We start from the raw sequence: 25,683 nt of genomic DNA on the forward strand, positions 1-25,683 counted from the left end.
TGGGGTTGCTGTTGGTACTCTTGTTCAGAAAGGAATTGCCATAGCATTTCGGTGCTGGACTGCCCATGTGGGCGGGACAAAGACTGATATGCAAATGGGTATTTCCCATCTGTGAAAGGTACAGTGAGCAAAAAGCGTCTGCTGCAAACTCTCATCTCAGAACAGGTTATCATGCCATGTTCATTCTGGAGAGGAGCGCCTGCTACCTTTTTTTGATATATGTGACAAGGACCAGCTACTTGGTACAAAAGGGGGTACATGCAATGGACCTTAACACATTTTTCTGGGGATCTACATAGATTTTAACATGCCAATTTGCACATGTTTTAACGTAACGCATTGCATCATATATCTATACTAATGTTTAAGTTTACAGAGAGCCATTCATTGAATATGGAAGATCTGCGTGCATGATCAGGTCCTTCATATGCATAGATGTCGCCAACACTTTGTGTTCAACAAGGCATGGTGGTGTGCTGTGCTGTGCTGTGGTCAGAAATCCCCACCTCCTCATGAGGCCATGGCTCGTGATTTACATGAATTTACAAATATTTATCGTTCCATGTCAAAATAGATATAGTTGTGCTGTGCTCATGCTTGCCGCATACACAATTCCACAGCCAGGAAAAGAGCACACAGGGGTCCACATTCACTTGCAGTTATTTTTAATGCGGGAAGCAGTGGTGCGCTAGGTCTGTGAATCTCTTTAATGAGGAATACAAGACTAATTCCAAAGTCCAAATCGACAACACACCTCTAGCACAACTGCAGATGTAGAGCCCTCACATTTCTGGTGGCTGTTTGTGAGAAGGTCATCCAGTCCTGTTTTCCCCCCTTTTGGATTCTGGGGCATGTCGTTTTTATTTTCCCATTTGAAATGTAGGAAAACGACATGTCACAGAATTCCAAGAAAAGCAGGCCTGGATGGGCGTCTCGCCCAAGGCCACAGGAAACATGAGAGTTCTGCAGACAGGCATTGAGTAGCACCTCTTTTGATGTGACCGTTCACTGTGTTAGTAATATATGTTTTGGAAGTTGTTTAACATAGGTTCTCTAAACCGATAACTGCAAACATGTTCTTTCTAAAGAAGCCCTTTGCCTGCAAAAACATAGAATGTCCTTTTTAGGATTCAGCTGGTCTACGTGCCCTCGAAGCAAGGCCCAGTATGTTATATTAGCATAGGAACAGCTGCGCAAAGTAAGGTGAAACCCCGGCTGGAGTTCAATTTTAGCTCCGAGTCAATGGCCTGTTGTAATACTATATGGGTTGTAAATGTATAAAGATGTGGCTGAGAGAGAGTCAGAGAGAGTGCGAGAGAGAGAAAGAATGTGAGAGCGTGAGAGAGAGAGAGTTAGACCGTGAAAGTGAGAGAGAAAGTGAGAGAGAGTGAGAGAGCGAGTGGAGGTTCAAATGGTGGCTTGAAACCATGCTGCGTTTGCCGCAGCGTAATAAACCCGTCTCACTGAGCTTTAAAAACAAACATTCTGTTCTAGTGTTTCATTTTACCTTAAAGTTATTTTCTGAACACACGCGGGAATACTAGAAGTATTTTCCCACAGTTGGCACCACCCGATGGGACCTCATTGCAGTTAAGATCCAGTTTGACTAAATGTGCCACGGTCAGAGAGCAGGAAAAGTTTGGGAGTCAGGCGTTAGGGCGCACTGCGGTTATTTGGAGAAGAGTTTTCCTGCAGCCACACTTTCCCTCACCAGCTGACCTCTTCGACACCTGATCTCTGTAACGGAGGATCCCCGTCTGAGAAGAAAAGGGATTTACATTACTGGTGAAGAACTGGCACAGAATACTGCAGAAAAAGGGGTGGGACCATTTCAGAATAATGGTGTATGGTCTGATGTTCTCAAAATGAAATGCATTTTCTAAGAGCGCATACTGTTAATGAACCATAGAGAAATACACTTCAATATGTAATGCTGTGTTCCCTGTCGAAGCACATTGTTAATGAACCATAGGGAAATACACTTGGATATGTAATTACACTTGGATATGTAATGTACTGTTTTCTATAGGGAGCATATTGTTAATGAACTATAGAGAAATACAGTTGGTGACACAAGTTGAAACCATGGTAGACATGAATCATGAAATAAGCATGTAGAATGCATTGATTATGGGCACACTGCACGTAAAGTGGGACATAATCAAAGCAGCTTTGTGATCACAAAGTAAGGAGGAAACAAAAGTATGTAGGACAGAAATGGGATTGCAATGTTGTAAGAGCCGACCGGAATTAGAAAAACATGTATCTTTTCCCCTGGAGGGTACGCCAGGGTGGGAGCTAATGATCAGGAGAGGTTTGGGGGTAGTGTTTTTGCAAAAATGGCATGAATACACTGCTAACAACCCCGATTTACAATTCCCCGTGAATGGCTCTTTTGCCCTAGAAAAAATTCGATATTTAAGTATTTAAGGAAAATATTAGCTGCTAAGCGCGATAAGGCCATTAGACCCCTGCAATGGGAAACGTGTAAACAATGGGAAGATTATGCTCAACAAAAATCTATAAGGGAAGCACAGATTAAAAAACATAAGCCACAATCTGAGAAAGAGAAAGCGTGCATATGATCAGAAAGAGATAAAAAAAGTTTGGTATGAGGGAGACTACGAAAATACAATGAGGATTAAGGTTGTGTATTTAGCCAGGGCTTACCCCTCAGCCCCGATGCCTGAATCAAAAGTGACCTTCGAGGATGAAACAGATCCGTTGTTAGAATGTTTAATGGTTAAAAGGCCTCCCTCACCCCCCTATCAAGTACCTAGCGATAAGGTGGTTTTCTCGCCACCTCGTGCCCACAGGATTACAGCTCACTACATGGACTACAGTAGTGTTGGCATGGATCCTGGGGTGGAAGGAGTAGAACAGGCTCAAGTGTACGTGACCCAGCCACGAGATACGCCTATATTTGCAATAATACAAAGGCTATGTAAACAAATGTGGCTGTTACATAACAATGTGAATGAGAGGGATGAAGTATATCCCCTGCCCGATGAATATGAGAACATAGACCAAGGAATCCAAGAGTATAAGCTTGATTCAAACTTCTGTCCTGCAATAGTGTCAAGATTTGTATTGTGGATCATAAGTGCCCCATCTAAGTCTATGGTAACTGTCATGATCTCTGCTTCCAAAAGGTCAGGGTTTTCCCAACTCCCTTGGAAGCAGATCCATAACCCAGGTTCCGAGTGCCAACCAGTCCCAATTGGGACCTTTTGGACCCAGTCCTGGCGCCAGTGGCACCAGGCTCAAATATGCCCAGTCCCAGCGCTGGAAGCGCCGGGTTCATAATGCTTGGGTGGACTTACCTGCAGCAGACCATGCTGCTTACTTGCCTGCCAGTTGAGCCTCTGATCCTCTTCTGTTTGGAACTACTTTTCCTGTTGGGTGGGGCAGGAGCCACTCCCTAGATTCAGAACACTGGAACTCTTCTGGAAAGCAGGAACTCTTTTCTTACCTAGGCGTGGCTGTGGAAGGAGGGACCTAAGCACTACAGGAGGCTATTTAAACCACACCTGATGGATGAATCTTGCTTTGCGTTATTCTGCATCCTCTGCAGCAGAACGCTCATCGTGTCTTCTGCATCTGATCCTGGGCCTAAGGAAAAAGGCTTACCATCCTGAATCCAGTCTTCAGCAACACCTATAAAGACAAGAAAGAACAGGTTAGCATTACGGTCTTCAGTGACAGCTCTTCACTTACCTGGTCCATCGGCTGTCACCAACGCCTCGCGCTGCATTCCGGCATCTGAAAGACAAAGGCTTACCTACTCTTCGTGCGCTCCGGAGGTCTTCACACTGCATTCCGGCATCTGAAAGACAAAAGCTTACCAACTCTTCGCACGCTCCGGAGGCCTTCGGCGCTGCATCCCGCATCTGAAAGACAAAACAAGGTGCGTTTAAAGACATTGGGGAACTTTAATACTCACGTGCCATTACTCCTTTCCACATCTAACCCAGTGGGTATTCCGGCACCCTGCAGCCGCTCCGAACTTGTACCTGCAAAATAAAAAGACAGTTAGAGCGCATCGTGAAGCAGGCAACAAGCGCTTACTTACGTGCTTCCAGGCGCTTCTATTCATCACACGGGCTCCATCTTCAACTCACTTCAGCCCGTCATCCGCCATCGCCGGAACCCTGCAAAACAAGAGACATCATTACTAAAGACTTTAAAGACATTAGAATTACTCGAAACTTACCGTTCGTGCAGTAAACGACGGACAGCAGTCCTCTGAAGTCAAGAGGCCTGCTCCCCTTATCCAGTGAAGAAACTGGTTACAGCACCCTGCCCCGAGGCAGATGGAGAGCACAGCGTTCACTTACATAAGGTGAGAGCGTTAATCTTTGGGGTTCTACAGGAGAAGAGAAAGGGAAGAAGAGAGAGACATTCAATAACCCAGTTCCTTAATCCCATATTTTCTATCTGCAGACATCTTACCCTTCGAGTCAGACATACAGCGCAGAGGTCCAGCCCAAAGAGCCAGCCGTGTGTTACACATCACCTTTGAAGATACGGTATACGCCCAGTCAAGACCGGCGCCTCTACGGGAATCAGGTGAGCGTTACAGAACGCAAAGCCTACCACAAAACTCCCGTCCAGGCGCTATGGAAACCTCGGATACCGACCAGCTAGCCCAGTTACTTGGGGAACTAAGGGCAGAAGTGCATGCAGCCCGTCAGGAAACGAACGCTCTAAGAAGGGAACTGATTATTTCCAAGGAGCGAACAGATGATCTCGCTAGACAATTGCTACAGTCACAAGCCGGACAGACCCCGTTACCCGCATCTGGGGGAAATCTTCCTTCTACATCCTCTATGAATCCAGTGCAGATCAACCTACCTGGGAATGTACCTCTGGCTCCGCCCGAACGATTTTCTGGTGACCCAAAGAGGTTTGCAGTATTTATCAATCAGTGCCGGTTGCATTTCTTATGCCGGCCAGCAGCCTTTCCAACTGATCAAGCTAAAGTAGCTTTCGTGCTTTCGTACCTTAGTGGCAATGCGGCAGACTGGTCGATCCCTCTAGTAAATCAAGATGATCCGGTCCTCCATGATTTTCAAGCTTTTCAGCTCAGTATGGAAAAACTGTTCGCAAGACATTCACAGGCCTTGGACAATGAGCTTCTTTCGTTGCGACAAGGTAATCAAGACCTTTTGGCTTATATTGCGTCTTTCAACAGACTGATAGTGGAAACTCAATGGCCTGAGGACAAAAGGATTACGCTGTTTTATAGAGGTCTACGTGGAGAGCTCAAAGATGTGTTAGCCCAAGTAGTGAATCCCCCACAAGATTGTTTGGACTATATAGACTTAGTCGTTCAAATAGATCACAGACTGCAGAACAGGAAGGCCGATCGTTCCAAGTTTGATGCTCGAGTATTTTCCAAACCGCCAACTCCTTCTAAAGGAGTAGACTCCGGGGAACCCATGCAAATAGGGGGTCTGAAAGGTCCTCTAACACAAAAGGAGCGGGAAAGGAGAAAACAGTTGCAATTATGCCTCTATTGCGGAAACTCAGGGCACTTTCTTCGAGACTGTCTGGTGAAACCTGCCAAGAAGGCAGTAGGAGCTGCAGTTACCAAAGTTCCAAACTCTGAGCAGGGAAACGACCTCGCCCGACAAGAGTAGAGGTCCTCTTGCCGAGCGTGAAAACCAGTTCCGTGACCTCGCATTTCGTGATACCTATGGTCCTCATTAGTCCTGATAATCCGGATCGATTACATGCAATTGAAGCTTACGTCGACAGCGGTGCCATCGGCAATTATGTGGATCATGAAATGGTTTTGAGGATGAATCTAACTCTTTGTCCCAAGGCTGTAAAGGACGTCATTACTACGGTGGATGGTACAGAGATAGCCTCCGGGCCAGTAACGCATACCACTCAAGAGGTGACGCTAGTAAGTCAAGATGGACACCATGAGAAGATCGTGTTCGATGTGATCAAGGCCCCTCAGTTTCAGATTATTCTAGGAATACCTTGGTTAGAGAAACACAATCCTCTGATCGATTGGCGAGCAAGAACGGTCCAGTTTCCAGAATGTGTCTCCACTTGTCACCCTCCACCTGGTGTTGCACTGGCAGCAATTTCTTCAGAGACTCCCCAGTTACCTCCCGAATACCTAGAATACCAAGATGTTTTCCGGAAGGATCAGGCTAACTCTCTACCTCCTCATAGGTCTTATGACTGCCAGATAGACCTGATACCTGGATCTACTCCTCCTTGTAGTAGAATTTATGCCCTCACCGAGCCTGAGAACCTTCACCTTCGACAATACCTGGATCAATACCTGGCAAATGGGTTTATTCGTCCTTCCAAGTCCCCTGCTTCTTCAGCTTTGTTCTTCGTTCCAAAAAAGGAAGGAGACCTTAGAACTTGTATAGATTATCGCTCCCTGAACCAGATCACCGTTAAGAATAGATATCCGTTACCTTTGATCCCTGAACTCCTGGACCAAGTCAGAAAAGCATGCATATATACAAAGCTGGATCTTAGAGGAGCTTACCACTTGGTACGAGTAAAAGAGGGCGATGAATGGAAGACGGCCTTACGCACCAAGTATGGGCTATTTGAATATCAGGTCATGCCCTTCGGACTTTGCAATGCCCCGGCCGCCTTTCAATATTTTATGAACGATGTCCTCAGAGAGCTCATAGATGTGTGTGTTGTTGTTTACATTGACGACATCCTCGTTTATTCTTCATCGGAATCTGAACATCGGAAACACGTGAAAATGGTCCTCGAAAGATTGCGTCAACACAAACTTTTCGCTAAGTTGGAAAAATGTGTTTTCAACGTGACTGAAGTTGAATTCTTGGGATTCATATTATCACCTGGCGGAGTGCGTATGGATTCAAAGTAGGTCGATGCAGTTCTCAAATGGCCATCACCATCCTCCGTAAAAGGTGTGCAAAGCATGTTAGGCTTCGCTAACTTTTACCGCAGGTTTATCCCCGAATTCTCTCGAATAGTCCAGCCCATCACTGCCTTGTTAAAGAAAAACAAACGTTTTGAATGGTCTACCGAGGCGGAACAAGCTTTCCAGGATTTGAAGACTAAATTTATCTCTGCACCAATCTTAAAACACCCTCGCCCCGAACTCCCCTACATCGTGGAAACTGATGCTTCAAGCCTTGCCATGGGGGCGGTTCTATCACAAAAGGACCCGGTAACCAATCAGTTGCATCCCGTGGCATTTTGGTCCCGCAAATTCTCGCCTCCTGAAATCAATTACACGATTACTGACAAGGAACTTCTGGCTATCAAGTCTGCCTTTAAGGCTTGGCGGCATTATCTGCTGGGGGCCCGACACACCGTTACTGTGATTACGGATCACCGAAACCTGCAATATTTGAAAACCGCAAAAGCCCAATCCTCTAGACAACTCCGTTGGGCATTATTCTTTGCCGAGTTTGACTTCATAATTACCTATCGACCTGGTACAAAGAACGGTAAAGCTGATGCCCTTTCTCGGATGGGAGTGGAAGAACACTTGATCAACCCTAAACCTGTACCAATCATTCCCGAACAAAGAATTCTGGGTGTAATCGCCACAGAATCCATAGAGGAAGTTAAGGATAAAGCCAGGCAACTTGTAACTCCAGCAGACATACAGAATTGGCATCTGCAGGGAAAGGACTTTGCAGTAAAGGACAACTTATTGTATTTCCAAGAACGATTATACCTACCCAGCACAGATTTACAGAAAAAAGTAATCTCTTGTTATCACGATTCTTTAATGGAAGGACATCCCGGTATGGCCAAGACCTCAGAAAAGATCAAGCGCTACTTCTGGTGGCCGTCTTGGAAAAAAGATATCAGAGACTTTATAATGTCCTGTGGAGTATGCGCCCAAAACAAGAGTCAAAAGGAAAGACCAGCAGGCCTCTTACGCCCTATTGACATCCCACCTCGCCCTTGGCATACGCTTTCTATGGACTTCATCACCGACCTACCTCCATGCTCCGGATACAATACGATTCTAGTAATCGTGGACTTATTCTCCAAGATGGCGCATTTCATTCCGCTCAAAGGCTTGCCAACAGCAGCAACTCTGGCCCGAGAATTTCTCGAAAACATCGTCCGACTGCACGGTTTTCCTTCGGTTCTAATTTCGGATCGAGGTAGTCAATTTATTTCTCATTTTTGGCGAAGTTGCTGTCGGTCGGCTCAAATTGATGTGAGACTATCGACCAGTCACCACCCTCAGACCGACGGACAAACCGAGAGGACCAATCAAACTCTGGAACAGTATTTACGCTGCATGCTGCAACAAACTGAAAAAACTTGGAAAGACATCCTTTGGATAGCCGAATATGCCTACAATAACTCTGTCCATTCGGGAACTGGGAAAACCCCGTTTTTTCTTTTGTACGGCAGTCACCCTCGAACCTCGGAGTTGGATCCCCTCCAAGATCTTGAAACACCAGCAGTAGACTACCTGCATTCTACAATCACCCAAGCCTTTAAGGAAGCTATTTCTCACCTTCAAAGGGCTAAAGAACAATACAAGAAAGGAGCAGATCAACATCGGAAGGAAGCCCCTCAATATCAAGTAGGGGATCAAGTCTGGTTATCCACCAAATATCTACCTCTAAAAGGGCCACGCACATTCAACCCAAGATACCTTGGTCCCTATTCCATCACTACCATAGTAAACCCAGTAGCGGTCAAGTTGGACTTGCCCCCGCACATGAAGATACATCCGGTCTTCCACGTCTCTCTATTAAAACCCGTGCAACCTCAAACCCGACTAACTAAATCTCCAAAACCTATCCTAGTTGATGGAGAACTCGAGTTTGAAGTCAAAAGCATTCTGGACTCCAAGATCTCCAAATCTAAACTATTTTACCTAATTGACTGGAAAGGCTACGGCCCCCAAGAGAGATCCTGGGAACCTGCTGAATATGTCCACGCTCCTCGCCTAATCAAAAGATTTCACCGAACATTTCCTGACAAGCCAAAACCCCCGGAGAAGCCCGGTTTGGGAGGGGCCTTGAGGGGGGGTACTGTCATGATCTCTGCTTCCAAAAGGTCAGGGTTTTCCCAACTCCCTTGGAAGCAGATCCATAACCCAGGTTCCGAGTGCCAACCAGTCCCAATTGGGACCTTTTGGACCCAGTCCTGGCGCCAGTGGCACCAGGCTCATAAATATGCCCAGTCCCAGCGCTGGAAGCGCCGGGCTCATAATGCTTGGGTGGACTTACCTGCAGCAGACCATGCTGCTTACTTGCCTGCCAGTTGAGCCTCTGATCCTCTTCTGTTTGGAACTACTTTTCCTGTTGGGTGGGGCAGGAGCCACTCCCTAGATTCAGAACACTGGAACTCTTCTGGAAAGCAGGAACTCTTTTCTTACCTAGGCGTGGCTGTGGAAGGAGACACCTAAGCACTACAGGAGGCTATTTAAACCACACCCGATGGATGAATCTTGCTTTGCGTTATTCTGCATCCTCTGCAGCAGAACGCTCATCGTGTCTTCTGCATCTGATCCTGGGCCTAAGGAAAAAGGCTTACCATCCTGAATCCAGTCTTCAGCAACACCTATAAAGACAAGAAAGAACAGGTTAGCATTACGGTCTTCAGTGACAGCTCTTCACTTACCTGGTCCATCGGCTGTCAGCAACGCCTCGCGCTGCATTCCGGCATCTGAAAGACAAAGGCTTACCTACTTTTCGTGCGCTCCGGAGGTCTTCACACTGCATTCCGGCATCTGAAAGACAAAAGCTTACCAACTCTTCGCACGCTCCGGAGGCCTTCGGCGCTGCATCCCGCATCTGAAAGACAAAACAAGGTGCGTTTAAAGACATTGGGGAACTTTAATACTCACGTGCCATTACTCCTTTCCACATCTAACCCAGTGGGTATTCCGGCACCCTGCAGCCGCTCCGAACTTGTACCTGCAAAATAAAAAGACAGTTAGAGCGCATCGTGAAGCAGGCAACAAGCGCTTACTTACGTGCTTCCAGGCGCTTCTATTCATCACACGGGCTCCATCTTCAACTCACTTCAGCCCGTCATCCGCCATCGCCGGAACCCTGCAAAACAAGAGACATCATTACTAAAGACTTTAAAGACATTAGAATTACTCGAAACTTACCGTTCGTGCAGTAAACGACGGACAGCAGTCCTCTGAAGTCAAGAGGCCTGCTCCCCTTATCCAGTGAAGAAACTGGTTACAGCACCCTGCCCCGAGGCAGATGGAGAGCACAGCGTTCACTTACCTAAGGTGAGAGCGTTAACCTTTGGGGTTCTACAGGAGAAGAGAAAGGGAAGAAGAGAGAGACATTCAATAACCCAGTTCCTTAATCCCATATTTTCTATCTGCAGACATCTTACCCTTCGAGTCAGACATACAGCGCAGAGGTCCAGCCCAAAGAGCCAGCCGTGTGTTACACATCACCTTTGAAGATACGGTATACGCCCAGTCAAGACCGGCGCCTCTACGGGAATCAGGTGAGCGTTACAGTAACTCAAGCGTTTCCAATGAGAGAAGTGCCTGGGTTTGACACTGATAATCCGACACACCAGGTTCATGTCCCTTGGAACAAGATAGAATTACTGTTGTTTACTAAAGATTATCCTGATATTAGACAAAATCCCAAACAGTGGTATACCCAGGAAGACCGGGTACTTCAAACAGTTCTGCTTACATTGGGGGATATAGATGTTACGCTCACCTGGGATCCACAGGGACGCCACCCAGCTGGGTTACTCGCTGGTATGCTTCTCAGCTTTGCCCTGATGTGGTCTGCGGGGAAGGTTGTGCCTTCTGGTAGAATTAGGTGTGCTCTCCGTCCTGCCTTCTTTGCAGGGGCGCGTTGTCTTTCATGGGCGAGTGCGGTCCAGTTACTTCACTGACGCCGGCCCGTTTGATATTTTTCAGGTAGGTCTTATTGCTGTTCTTTAGTTTTGTTGCTATCCTGCATGCCTTTCTTTGTTTAAAATGTCTCCTTTTTCTCCTTTAGGTATGCGGAGCTTCAGCGCGGCAAACTGGCTTGGTTGAGCCCCACTAGTAAATGATGGCGCATTAAGAGCGCTATGATGCGGTAAGTAAGCGCTATGCGCAGCAAAATCTTGCCTTTGCTAACCTGTGTTTTCCTTCCTTGTAGGTCGCATTGTTCTTCAGCGTGAGTGGAATGTCCGGAGTGGTGCCAGCCGAGAGGCGACCAGCTAGGTAAGCCTTTTGAGCAGTTTGTAATTTCGTAATTTGTAAATGTCTCTACAGCTTTCTTTAATGTTGCCTCCATCTTCCTCTTTCAGGTCATTCTGTCCGGGAGGCGTGCAGATTCGAGTAAGCTGTTCTCAGTAGCTGCAAGTGTTTAAAGATGAAGACTGCAGGTAAGATGCTGCTGCTAATGATGTTCCTTTTGTCTCCTTGCAGGTTCTGCTTCTCCGAGGTTCGAGGGGATAGCTGGACACGGTGAGCGTCACGTTGCAAGCCGCAAAGTAACACGAAGCATGTTCTGCAGTCAGGGTGTGGTTTATATAGCCCAGGTGAAGTAGTACCAGGGAAAGTAGTTCCAGGCCTGCCACACCCAAAACACTAGACCGCATAGCTTGGATCTTAAGAACCAAGCTATGTGGATGCCTCCATGTTGGCTGACAATACAATAAAGTAGTTCCCAAGCACATTGTTGTTTATGGTGTATGGTGTATGGTTTATGGTGTATGAGCCTGGCGCCATAGGACTGGCCCCATGAGGGCTTTTGAAGAGGATGCCAGGCTCTAGAGGCCTGAGTCCTGACTCCACCTGGACAATGGGTTTGCCAGAGGGGGTTTTGGGCGAGAGTCGTGACAATAGATCCCAATAGATGCAGAATGCAAGACAGTTTAGATCCTGTCATAAAGTGGGAGGAGCTGACAGAGGCAGCGAATAAAAGGGGAAAGACTGGGGAGTTGTCCAAAGAAATAATAGCTCATCCAGCCATGCTAATAACACGTATCCAGCAAGTGGTTCCCCGCATGCAAATGAATTGGTATAAATTGACTGCTTGCAGACAGGAAGAAGGGGAGTCAGTTGAAGGATATTTTTCATGAAAAGAAGAAGCTTTTACCTCTAGTGGAATGGACATGGCTATTCCAAAGTGACAGAAAGCTTTTTGTTCACATTTTGTAGAGGGATTGTTGCCTCACGTAAAGAATGATATGCAAACGCATGAGGCTAGGCATTATGCCAATCACCATGCCAAAGATAAAGGGGAGAAGGAAAAGAAAATGAAGGAATTAATAGCACAATAGACTGCACAACATCGGGCCAGTCCGAAGTCCAATGTCCAATATCTGATCCTGTACAGTATATGTCCTATATCGTGCATGGCTCAGCTTGTTGTCACTGAGAAATGTGCTTTAAATTTGAAACAATTGCAAGCAACTCACCCCAGTTCCCTTGCCATGGAATGCTGCTCTGCAAGAGAGTTTTGATATTTCAAAATCTGCTTTATGTAATTCACCTGCTTTTAGGCACGCTGGATTTATGTTTGTGCATGAAAAACAAAGCTGTGCGTTCTGTACTAACTCAACAAAGGGGGACAAAAAACAGGCGTGTGCATATTTTCCTTCCACATTGGAGCACGGGATAAAAATGCAGCATACTACCAAGATTTAAAAATTATTGTATGCACTGACCCTGTAAAGAAAAACCTGTCCGTCATCAAATACAGCGCACACAAGGCCATTATAAATGACATGGGAAAGGTAATGCTTTTGCTGACCAAATTGCAAAGGCAACTGTGCAGTCCCTGTATCACCTATTTGTATTACACACATGATGCAGTCAGAGAATATCATATTTGATAATACCCTTGAAACAGTGTGAACTATTAAGGCTGAGCAAGAGTTTCAGGAATGGAAACAGACTGGGAAATATGTCGGTGGTTATTGGCTAGATATGCAAAATGAGGGAAAATTGAAATTGCCATGTATATATATTTACCTTTAATGTTGTCCTATGCTCATGCCCGTCTCATTTAGGTGCAGAAGGAAAGTGTAAAATTGCTCACTACAGTGTGGAGTAACACTAAACTAAAGACAACCACGATTGCCTTTCATAAACTCTTTAGTATGTGTGTAACATTGGGAAGAGTCAGGTAGCCCCAAAAAGACATTTTCGGCCACCTAAGTTTCCTTTGAAGCATTACAGCCACGGTTTATTAAAGCTGCCTCCCTGTTAAGAAAAATGATGTGTTAGTGATAAGAACGTATGTTTAGAAAATGGGTAGAAGTATGATGTGGACTGCCTTACACTGTTTGGAACAACAGTAATGTATCTTTTGTTAATGCAGCAAAGGAATTAGTGCAATCAGGTGTTGGATTGTCTCTTTACAAAGTAGTTATGGACCGCCTAGCAAATGAATGGGGTGTCAAATTTCAAATTATTTGTTATATCCACTGTTAATCAACTAGGTCTACTCTCTGCAAACAGGTTGCTGACTGGAGTACTTTTCTAAACATCATTGGGGAGGCAAAAACACGGCATCCAGGCAGATGATTGGGTATTTGTCGAGCATTAGGACTGCATCCCAGGTGAAAAAGGGCCATCGCAGACATTGGTCACCACTCAGACAGCAGCAAAGCTATTGTGGCTGCTAGTTTTGGGTCCACGCTTTATGCATAAAAGCAAGCATCAACTTCTTGATTACCCACACCATTGCCTGATGTGTTTTGCACTAAACTCACCCCTTCTGCTGAGACATTGGACATTGGCATCATTGCCATTCATCCACAAAGACATTTCTGGAGCAACAGAGTGAGCGACATAACTTGAGACCCAGGAAACTGCGACTCAATGGCAACTATGACTGCAAACTGCAAAAAGGAATCCCTTTCCGTAAAGAACAGCTACCAGGGGGAGAAGCCCAACATCTCTAAAGAACTACCTAAAGGGGTGAGAAACACTCCAAGGGGCAAATGAGCTCCATGAAACCTGTGCCGATGGAATTTCATTTCGCTGTTTTGTATGCTCCATACACAAGTTCATGTGTATGGCTATTTCATCCCAAAGAGGATTCATGTATCTTTATGCTCCTTACAGAAAAAAAGAAAAAAGACAAAGGCGTTGTGCCAATGGGGTTTAGGCAGTACTGTCAGGAGTGAATGTTCATGTGTTAGGTAGGTTATTATCACTGTAACGTTATATAGCCCTATATTTGTTTAGTATAGTAAAAAGTGTCCCCAATGCAACTATGTTGCAGAACACAGGCAACTTCAAAATCCACCATAAATGTTTTTATGGGGGGCGTGGCCTGGAGCTCATGGCGAGTGGAAGCTGAGTCGCCGTGCTCCGGCCGAGGCGCCGTATCCTGATCCTTTTGCCTGCCTAAAATTGCACCTGAGACGGAAAGAACCGGTTCCGAGGGAAGGGGAACCGACCCCGAACATGTTACTGTGGTCTTCCCCTGGACTCGGACCTCCAAACCCACGGATTCTTCCCGATAAAGGTCCCCCCCCTGGCGGGACCCAAGATGGCGGCCATCTTTCGAAGCTGATGTCGCAGGAGAACGCCAGCCGCCTTTGCAGCGAAACCGACTTATAAACTGCTGCTACGACTGAATCGGGGGAGAAGAGCCTCCACCTCCACCCGGGCCCGAACCTCTGCTGCGGGGAGCCAACCGGGAGCTCCCGACCCGGGAGACCGGGCCCGTGCCCTGGACTACGGCACCGAGAGAGGCTGCGCCGACCCCCCGATGCGGGGAGCCCTGCCATCGACAGCAGAAGAAGGTGGAGGTGAGGAGAGCGCTGGGCGAGGGCATAAACCAATTGAACATGTGCCATTGTATATTCCTCCGAGAACTTGATCACTGAATCTGCGCAAACCGGACCACCCTGCTTCCGGAACCATAAGCTCCCCAATCTCGCCCGCCGTCATTCACCTACACACGACCGAGTGGCGCCTCTCACCATGGCGGCCAGGAGCAAGATGAAGGCAAGCACCATGGACACGTATGTGTCCGCTAAAGTAAAAACTCCTCCGCAGCCATGCGCTTCCACTCCCGAACCGCCCCGAGCAAAACCGGCAGACTCTCCCGAAAATCAAGCTCAAGTGCTGGAGGCAATTGCATCACTGCGCGCATTTATAGATTCCAGAATCGGGGAGTTCAAATCCGAGATACAACTCATGCGCCAGGATGCCCGCAACCTGACAGAAAGAGTAACCTCCGCCGAATCAACCATAAAGGAGACGTCTGGAGATACAACGGAGCTGAAAGCTAAGGTGCTGGACTTAGAACGGAAGGTGCTCACACTCGAGGCCAGGGCTGAGGAGGCCGAGGGCCGAGCCAGACGCACCCAACATCAGAATACTGGGGGTACCGGAGGGAAGTGAGGGCCCGAACCCGACGCCCTATATAGAATCCCTGATACAACAGGAGGTGGGCGCTGGAAAGCTGACGCAAGGATTTTCGATTGAAAGGGCGCACAGATCACTACAGAAGAGACCCCCGCCGGGCTCACACCCTCGCCCTATAATTGCTAAAGTTCTCAACTTCCAGGATAGAGAGATCATCCTCCGGCACTCCAGAGAGGAGGGCCCCATTGAACGCGGGAGCTCGAGGATCACGATCTACCCCGATTACACCCCGAAAGTCCAACGGGAGAGGAATTCATTTGTGCCGATTAAAGCCCGACTTAGGCAACTGAACCTGAAGTATATGTTGCTATACCCCTCCAGACTGAAAGTGATCCACAAGGGCAGGGCGATCTTCTTGGAATCCCCGGCAGCCGCAAACATGTGGCTAGAAGACAACAATCTAGCTGCAGATAAAGACCCTCAACCCACTGAAAATTGAAGAACCCCCCGCGCCTGAGACATCGAAGATGCCGTGACTCATAAACCTAACTCGGACATAAGGCAAATGACCTAAGAGAAGGTAAAATCACCCAACAGTTAGCAATGATGATGCGGCCCTCGCTCGGCCCACGCCAGGCACAGGGCCCCACGAACAGTACAGGACAGGCCAGTTGCCTGACCGAACTCCCTCATGCCCGACACCCGGATGGGTCCTGACGGTACGACAGTGCCTGAGCACCAGCCAGACCTTGTCGTTGCTGGGCGCACCAGTTACAGTTTTGTTAATTGTTTTTGTTCACACCACAGTCCTCAGAATATCAGCGGAGCGGAAACATGGGACCGGAGGCCCTTGGGGGCGGCGGAAGAGAAAACACCAGAACCCATAGGGAAAGCCGCACCACCTGGAGACAGGGGCGACAGGGAAGATGAAACCAAGACACAAGCCCAATGGCACTCCAACTTAAGGTGATGACGTGGAATGTGAGGGGCATGGGCACGTACCTGAGAAGGAACCGGATCCACTCCTACCTGCGTAGGAAAAAGGTGTCAATAGCGATGCTTCAAGAAACCCACCTCACGGAAGAAACCACGGCCAAATTATCCGACAGATGGGGAAGTATAGGGAAAGGGGCGCCATACTCCAAATTCGCCAGAGGAGTGTTTACGTGGGTGAGCCCGACTGTGCCCTTCCACCTACTGGGCTATGAAGCGGATAAAGAGGGCATATACCTAATATTATGGGGTACCATTGAATCCACGCCAATCTGCCTGGTGAGCTCATACTTTCCGCAACACGGAATACCCTCACACCTCGCAACGCTCAGTGCCAAAATGATTCCTCGGAGAGAGAGTGCTTTCATATGGGGTGGCGACTTCAACTCTATCAGGAACGGTGCTGTGGACAGATCAGACCCCCCCCGTCTCTCAAATAGCCCTGCATCCAACGCGCTAAACACTGCAATAGAACAGCTCGACCTGGTGGACATCTGGAGGGAACAACACCGCACCGAGAGGTGCTACTCCTATTATTCTGCCCTGCACAAGGTCCACACGAGAATAGACTATCTGTTCATAGATCGTGAGCTGGCTCAACAAGTGGACGACACACTCTACCTAGGAAGAACCATATCCGATCACTCACCGCTGATCATGCAATGGGCCCCTAGAGGACCCAGACCGCCTATCCCGCTATGGAGAATGCTACCCGCAGCACTCACACACCACGCATTTAGGGAGGAACTTGGCACCAAACTTGAGGAATACCTAGACATTAACACAGGCTCAGTGTCAAGCTGGAGCACACTATGGGAGGCCATGAAGGTTGTAACAAGGGGTGAAGTTATATCAGGTGCCGGTGGTATCCGTAAGCACCTGAGACTGGAACTGGAGGAACTGGAGAACAAGATCACCCACCTGGAATCCGAAATCAATATCATGCCGGACGCCGAAATAGAACTGAAGGGCACCCGGGAGGAGTGCCTTTTGGCCTGGAACAGACTGTCCAAATTTGACTACACGACCTACATAGCCAGAGCTCACAAAGAAGCGGATAAACATGGTAGAATGTTGGCCTGGCTACGTAAGCGCGAGTTCCCAAGACACCTCCCAACTGAAATAACCGATGAAAGGGGGATAACTCACCGGACGCAGCGAGACATTAACTCAGCTTTTGCGGCCTTCTACTCCAGATTGTACGCCCACGACACCAAAATACCAGTGGACAACATAAAGGCCACACTGGCCGAGATTGAGCTCCCAAGACTGACGGAGGCCCAAAGAGAGTTACTGGATGCGGAAATCACTACAGAAGACTTGACGGACGCGATTAAATCGCTGACCACCTGCAAAACCCCCGGGAGCGATGGGCTCCCGCCTGAATTTTACAAAGCGTACGAAGCGACCTTTGCTCCGACCCTCCACAAGGTGTATATGGAGGCATACGAAAACGGAAACTTACCCAACTCCATGAAAGAGACAATTATCATCCCTATACTCAAACCCAACAAACCTGCCAACAACTGTGAATCATACCGCCCAATTGCCATGCTAAGCTACGACTGCAAGATCCTGACCACAATCCTGGCTAAGAGGCTGGCGAGGGTATTTGGAACCCTGATTCATGAGGACCAGAACGGTTTTGTGCCAGGACGCAACACCATGGCGAACCTGAGGAGGCTCCAACACATCATGGCAGAGACCTATGATCGGGACAAGGACCTAGCAGTACTCTCCTTGGATGCCATAAAAGCCTTCGATTCCATCTACTGGGAGTGGCTGATCGAAGTGCTAAAAGAATTCGGCTTTGGTGAGAGCTTTGTAAAGTGGGTCGAGGTATTGTATAACACACCGACAGCGAGAGTGAAGACTGGTAAGACATTGTCCGAAGCCTGGCCGATACAGCAGGGCACGCGGCAAGGATGCCCGCTATCCCCAATGTTATACATACTGGGCCTGGAGCCAGTGGCTGCCTATTTCAGGACACAACACTTCGACGCTGGCATTGGACTGGGCAGTTATCACGCCATAATATCCATGTATGCGGACGACGTCCTCCTGTACCTGAATAACCCCCAGCTCAATGCACAAGTCGCATTGGACATCCTCGACAACTATGCCCGATACTTTGGAATAACATTTAGCAAACTGAAGTCGTGTGCGTTCCCACTGGCCAGACTCAGGGGTCTGGATAAGCCCGACCTCCCAGATGTCGGGATACAATGGCAACCAGAGCAGTTTAAATACCTGGGAATCGAGGTGTGTCATAACCCAGCGCTCACGCACGAACACAACACGGAAAAAGCAGTAAGAGCCCTCCGCAAATCTATGAACTTCTGGTCGAAGTTACCACTGGCAGTAATGGGTAGAGCGGCAATAGTCAAGATGATAGTTCTCCCCCGTTTCTTATACCACTTCACAAATGTATGCTTCTACATCAGACCTCCCTTCTTCAAAAAACTAGACTCTCTAATCAAGGACTTCATATGGGGTTCGTCCAGACACAAGATCTCCCTGCCCACACTCACGCTCCCGTACAAAGAAGGTGGGATACAACTACCCGATCTGCAAAGGTACTAACTAGCCGCGCAGCTCAGCCACACAACGAAATGGCTCTCTGACGACCTGTCAGCAGAAGTAGGGCTCCTGCGACATTCGACTCCCAAGCTGTTCCCTAAAGAAATGCTTTGGAACCCGACAAAACAAACTTCTGGAGTCCCCATGATTGTTACCCTGGGCAGGCAGGTATGGGCCAGAATTGGCTTCCTTCGACAACTGAAACACCCTTACAATCCCAATACTCCCATCCTGGCGGATGTGTGCAAAACTCAGGCAGACTTGTACACCAAACTTAATCACAGACCCAACCCGAAGAGCGTGTCCCTGAGACAAAAATGGGAATCCGAATTAGGGACCACGCTAACTGACAGTGAATAGGAGCGAATACTACTGTACCCCAAAGAGGTGTCGAGGAACATTTGATTTAAACAAGTTCAATTGAACGTGCTATACAGGACATACATGACCCCACTAAGAGTTGCTACCTTCAACAAACATGCACCGCCGAACTGCCCTGGTGCGGAAATGACAAAGCGGACATGATCCATATGTTTTGGACCTGCACCAAAACAGCGAATTTCTGGTCCATGGTGGAACGTACCTGCACCGAAGCGGGACTCACGAGATATGAGTGGAACCCAAAGGAATGCCTACTGGGAGCCCATCCCAGACTTAGCAAATACAAACACCTGGTCAAACTAATGGACCTAGCCTGCATCCTTGCAAAAAGGTCCATAGCAATGGCATGGAAATCCCCAAGGGGCCCAAGGCACGGACGTTGGCTTAAGGACCTGGAAAAGTGGACGGAGGCAGAGACCAGGGCCTGGAAGGAAGAAATCCGCTCAAACGATGATGACTCCAACGACACCCTAGACTCATGGAAGGCCCTGGTGCGCGACATCCAATTTGCCTCCGACCACAAACCCCCTTGAGCTTTCACCCCTACTAGAGACTTGCTTGTGACTCACCCCCAAGAATGGTCAACCTGATAACCAAGCCCCTGTGACCCCCCGCCACAATTACGAACAATATATTGAACTACGAAGACTGTGGTAGTTAATTAGTTAATTTGACTTAGTTTGTTTGTTGTGTTACCGTTTGATGGTTGTGTTGTATTTATATAAATGCCAATAAAATACTTAAAAAAAAATGTTTTTATGCAGAAGAATATTATTAGAGAAATGTTGGTCATAGATGTAGCAGATTAATGTACTTATTGAGATAGATATATTTAGAGAATTATGTTAAAAAAAGGACAGATTGTTAGTAATATGTATTCAAATTATAGGTTTAGGAATTTGTTTAACGTAGGTTCTCTAAACAGATAACTGAGAACATGCTCCTTCTAAAGAAGCCCTTAGCGTCAAAAATATAGAATTTACTTTTTAGGATTCAGCTGGTCACGTGCTCTCGAAACAAGGTTCAGTGCGTTATATTAGCCTAGGAGCAGCCGCGTGAAGTAAATTGAAACCCCGGCTGGAGTTCAATTTTAGTTCTGAGTCAATGGCTTGTTGTAATACACTATGGGTTGTAAATGTATAAAGATGTGTCTCTTGTCAATGGGGAAAGAGAGAAAGAAGAAGTTTGCCGAGTCCTGCAGCGGAATAAACCTGTCTCTCTGAGCTTTAAAAACAAACATTCTGTTCTGTTTCATTTTGCCTTAATGTTATTTTACGAACACATGCAGGAATACTAAGCCCTTTGCTTTCCTTAACTTAACAAAACTTTGGTTTGCCTGTTATGACTCCCCTCTAACTAGTCTCTCGAAAGTCAATGAACACCACTATGTCGCACAGAATGACAAAAAGAAGACCTCTAAAAAACAAAAAATTAACCAGTTGACGTCTACTTTTCAAAAAAATTGCTTTCTCCCAAACTTGTGAAGTTATGCAGGACAAGATGACAAATATTAGGGAGGGAACATTAAAGAAAGAAGAAAGCCCAGCTCAGTGCATTGCAATATATGCAAACTATGACATCATAAAAAGACAAGAACAGTTGTCAATTAGCTCAAAACAAAGACTGTCCAACCTCCTTACATTCATCAGCTACCAAAATCCTTTCCCGCTGTAAAATGTACTGCATTCTATACTACTTATATATTCTATTAACCTTCAGCCACTTAGCAAGAGAAGACTGGATTACTGTCTGACCTACATAAGCTAGATTTGCAGCATATTTCATTTTTCATGTACAGTGGTCTCACTAGCTTGAGGAAAAGTGACAACCTGACCCAAAGCATGCACAATCTTCAATGAGGTAAACTACCAAAGCATCAAGGAAATTGCGAGTGATCAGTGGTCCGCTGCTATCGCACAGAACATAAATACGAGAAGTTTGCCCTGTACTTCATAACACACACATTGCAGAGGTGTGAATAATGTCTAACCCCAGGGTCTCCAAACAGTAGATTGCGAGCCACTGGCAGCTTACCTGGGGCTTCCCAGTAGCTCCTTGTATCAGACACCAAAATGAGCACTGTATTTTTATTTTGATGTCCCTGGGCCTCTTCATCTGCCTCCTCCCTCTCCTCTGCCTACAAACCCAACAGTCAAAAGCTATATGCACGGTGAGAGAATAGGCTGCATTTGGGCTTGAATGGATAGAGGCAGTGTTCCAACAAGGGCTTAACTATCATCAACAAAAGTAAATGGGAAATGTTTTGGCCATTGTCGCCAAGAGGTGCAAATGATGCATGATCTGAAATAACGCTGGGGCTGTAATCGTTTGTCTCACTGTGTTTCTTTACATCTATTTCGGTTAACATTGTGCATGCTGGTAATTGTAGGCTTTCAATCAGAATGGGGAAAATAAAGCTACAGCTGCAATCGTTTTCTTTCTCTGTGCGTATGTGTGCGTATAAAAAAAAAAAAAGACAACCCGTGCGGGTCCCAGCTTGCCAGAAAAAAGGTACATCTAGCAATACGTGTTGCAGTTTATGGTATACTATTGTTTTTTTTTTTTAATTTGAAGATACTGAGTTCTCATTTTGAAGGCAGTATTACCTCAATTTTATTAAAGGTTAAGATGGAATTTGCAGTGATATGGAGGAGCCCACTTTCATGCCTGTCCCCCAATACAGGAATTCAAGTGCAAAAAGCAACTTTACATTTAAGTAAATGTGGAAAACTACTAGCTGCACTGCATTCTGGTGCTTGTTCACTTAAATATATCAAACTAAACAGGAATGTAAAATGACATGTGCCATCAACGCCAGGACTTATATATATATATATATATATATATACATATATATATATGATACATTACTCACCGTAATCGTATTTCTGATGCTTGTATCTGCTTAGATTCACATGCTGTGCATAGGCCGACATCTAGTGGAAGCTGCGGAGTATTACAGTTTGTTTTTCAAAACTCGAAAATGGGCGTCGACACAGGGCGTGCCAGTAATACTATCCCTAGTGTGACGTCCACTGTACCCAAGATCCCTCACGCGTCTAGGATCCTCAGATTGTATTTTTTCTGAAATGAGGTAGCATGAGGAGTAGCGTGAGTACAGATAATCCAAGCAGATAGACAGAAAGGTAAGACTACAAGCAATCATGCGCCTTCTCTCGGAGGGGAGGAAGGGTGAGTCGCATGTGAATCTAAGCATCAGAAATATGATTACGGTGAGTAATGTATCCCTTCTGAGGCTTGTGGAATCTGCTTAGATCACATGCCTTGCATAGATTAGCGAGCAGTACCAGAAGAAGGAGGTGGGATGTGAGAAGGGTCATGAGCAAATAAGTGTCTTAGAACCGCTTGTCCCACTTGTGTATCTGCCTTGGAATGGGTGTCAATGCAAAAGTGTGAATAGAGCTCCAAGTAGCTGCTTTGCAAATGGTGTCAAGGGGTACATTTGCAATGAAAGCCAGAGTGGCCCCAATGCCTCTAGTAGAGTGGGCCCTTGGCGTAAAAGGCAGAGTCTTTTCAGAGAGTGAGTAACACAGCTGGATACAGTTAATAATCCACTTCGAGATGGCACCTTTAGAGACGCGATCCCCCTCTCTGCCTGTAGCTACGGAGACAAACAGTTGATCTGTTTTCCTTAGCGGTCTGGTTTTATTTACATAGTAGAGGACCGCCCTACGCACATCTAGGGTGTGTAGTTTCACCTCAGCCGAGCTTTGCGGGTTCTGGAAGAAAGCCGGAAGCTCGATGGACTGGTTTACATGGAATTTTGATATAAATTTAGGCGAGAACCTAGGGTGTGTGCGTAAAACCAGTTTGTCTTTATGGACAGTAAAGAAGGGATCCTGCACTGACAGAGCCTGAATTTCACTGACCCTTCTTATAGAAGTAATAGCTACTAAGAAGGCGGTTTTATAAGTCAGGTGTTTGAGACTGCTTTTATGCATGGGTTCGAAAGGGGGCCCATGAGCTTGGCTAGCACCACATTAAGGTCCCACCCTGGTGGTGGGTTTGAAATAGGAGGGTGAAGTCTCTTTACTCCTTCCATGAAGGCTTTAACTACTGGTACTTTCCACCACGAAACCTTGCTATGGGAAGTGGTGTAAGCCGAGAGGGCTGCCAGGTGTACTTTCAGTGAGTTAAAAACCAATCCTGCATCTAGCAGGTGGAGCATGCATGTAACAATAGTGGAAGGAGTGCAATCAACTGGGTTGATTTGTCTACTCTGGCACCAGATAACGAACCTCTTCCACTTGTCAAAGTAACAGTGCCTTGTGTTTGGTTTCCTAGATTCCTTTAGGATGTCCATACACATCTGTGGTAAATTGAGGTGTCCAAACTCTATGACCTCAGGAGCCATGCTGCCAGGTTCATTGAGTTGGGTTGCTGGTGCACTGTTTGACCTTGGTGCTGGGACAGTAGGTTGTACCAGGCTGGAAGTTTGATGGGCTCGCACACCGCCATCCTGCGTAGGTGTGGGAACCACGGTTGTCTTGCCCACATGGGAGCAACTAGGACGAGCGTCATCGACTCCCTGTTCATCTTGTTCACCACTTTCCTGATGAGAGGAGTTGGTGGAAAAGCGTACGCAAACATCCCTGACCAGTTCATCCACAGGGCGTTCCCCTGGGAGTATGGTTGGGGGAACCTGGATGCAAATCCTGGGCATTGTCTGTTTTCGCTTGTGGCAAATAAGTCTATAGTGGGGAAACCCCACTGAGAGAAGAGATCTTCTACGACCTCTCTGTGAAGAACCCATTTGTGTTCCTCTGGGAGGGAGTCTCTGCTCAGAGCATCCGCTAGGGAATTGAGCTACCCTGGAACATGTTGTGATGACAGGAAGATGTTCCGTCTGAGTGCCCATATCCAGATTTTCTGGGCAAGCTTGGACAGGTTTGGCGAGCGAGTCCCTCCTTGCTTGTTCAGGTAGAACATGGCTGTAGTGCTGTCCGTCCGGATTTGCACTGACAGGTTTAGTAGGTGGGGCTCGAATGCCTGAAGCGCTCTGAATACTGCCAGAAGCTCTAGCAGGTTGATGTGGTTCTTGGCCACTGAGTGAGACCAGAGACCCTGAGCTGTGTGGTGGAGATGGTGAGCTCCCCACCCCGTCAGACATGCATCTGTAGTGACTACTGCCTGTACTTCGGGATCGTAAAAGGGTTTCCCCTGTGCGGTATTTTCTCTTGTCCACCAGTGAAGGCTTTGTACCAGTGTTGGCGAAACGACCACTAGATCGTCCCACTGACCACTTGCCTGAGACCACTGTTTCGCCAACCATTCCTGCATGGGACGCATGCGCAGGCGCGCGTGGGGGACCAGGTAAATGCATGACGCCATCATGCCCAGTAAACGCATTGCTTTGCGTACTGTTATTTGTTGACCGGACTGATAATGCGGAATTTGCAGTAGTATATTCCGAATTCTTTCTTCTGAAGGAAAGGTCAACCCCTCCTGGGTATCCAGGATTGATCCTAGGAATTGTTTTGAGGTGCTTGGCACCAGGCTTGACTTCTTCTCGTTGATTGAGAAGCCTAACTCGGGGAGGAGGTCGATAGTCCTTTGAATGTTTGTCCTGCAAATTCCTGGGGCTTCCCCCGTTATGAGCCAGTCGTCCAGATAAGGGTACTCTGGGATTGCCTCCCTACATAGGTGTGCAGCTGCCACCGGAAAGTACCTTGGTGAATACCCTTGGTGCTGAAGCTATCCCGAAGGGCAGTACCTTGAATTGGTAGTGCCGACTGTCCACCTTGAAGCGCAAGTACTTTCTGTGCGCTGGGAACATGGAAATATGAAAATAAGCATCTTTCATATCCAAGGTTGCCATGTAATCCCCCTTTTTTAGGAGGGGGATTACCTCTTGTAGCGTGGTCATACGAAATTTTTGGGGCTTGACATACTTGTTGGCAGGCCATAAGTCCAATACTGGGCGCATTGTCAAGTCTTTCTTTGGCACAAGGAAGTAAGTTGAATAAATACCCTTGTTTACCTGGTGTCCCGGGACAAGTTCTATCGCGTCCTTTTGTAGAAGAATGGCGATCTCCTCGAGGAGAATCTTCTGATGTTCTAAGGAGTGTACTCTTTGTCGTGGAGGATGGTTCCGGGGACGCTGCAGTAGCTCTATACAATATCCCGTGGATACTGTTGACAGCACCCATCTGTCTGATGTGATCCCTTCCCAAGCCTGGGTGAAGTTTGAAATGCGTCCCCCTACTGGGGTTGCGTGAGAAGGGACCCTGAACTGAGCGTCACTGCTTTGGTGGAGGCGTGCCGCCTCCCTTGCTGGGGCTGCCTCTGCCTTTACCACGACCTCTCCTATTACCTCTGCCGTAACCCTGGGTAGACTGTTGGTTGTTGTTCCACTGTGTACCCTGCCCCTGGGAATAGTTAGATCCTCTCTGGGAATTTTGGCCGCGTGGGCG

General features: G+C 47.2%; 1 protein-coding gene across 8 annotated transcripts in view; it reads right to left on the minus strand.

Moving 5' to 3' along the window:
• The window catches only part of IL15 (interleukin 15), a 1,104,687-nt gene that overhangs the window by 681,460 nt on the left and 397,544 nt on the right, over nt 1-25,683 (minus strand). Inside the window, exon 1 of one of the 8 annotated variants that reach the window (XM_069631188.1) lies at nt 1,508-1,731. The exons of the other annotated variants lie outside the window; for them this stretch is intronic. The gene's annotated coding sequence lies outside the window, so the exon portion shown is untranslated. Of the gene's footprint in view, nt 1-1,507; nt 1,732-25,683 lie in introns of those variants that run through there. 8 annotated transcript variants of the gene reach the window in all.

Source organism: Ambystoma mexicanum, chromosome 6q, assembly GCF_040938575.1.
Source record: "Ambystoma mexicanum isolate Mex_15411 chromosome 6q, UKY_AmexF1_1, whole genome shotgun sequence".
Lineage (NCBI taxonomy): Eukaryota > Metazoa > Chordata > Amphibia > Caudata > Ambystomatidae > Ambystoma > Ambystoma mexicanum.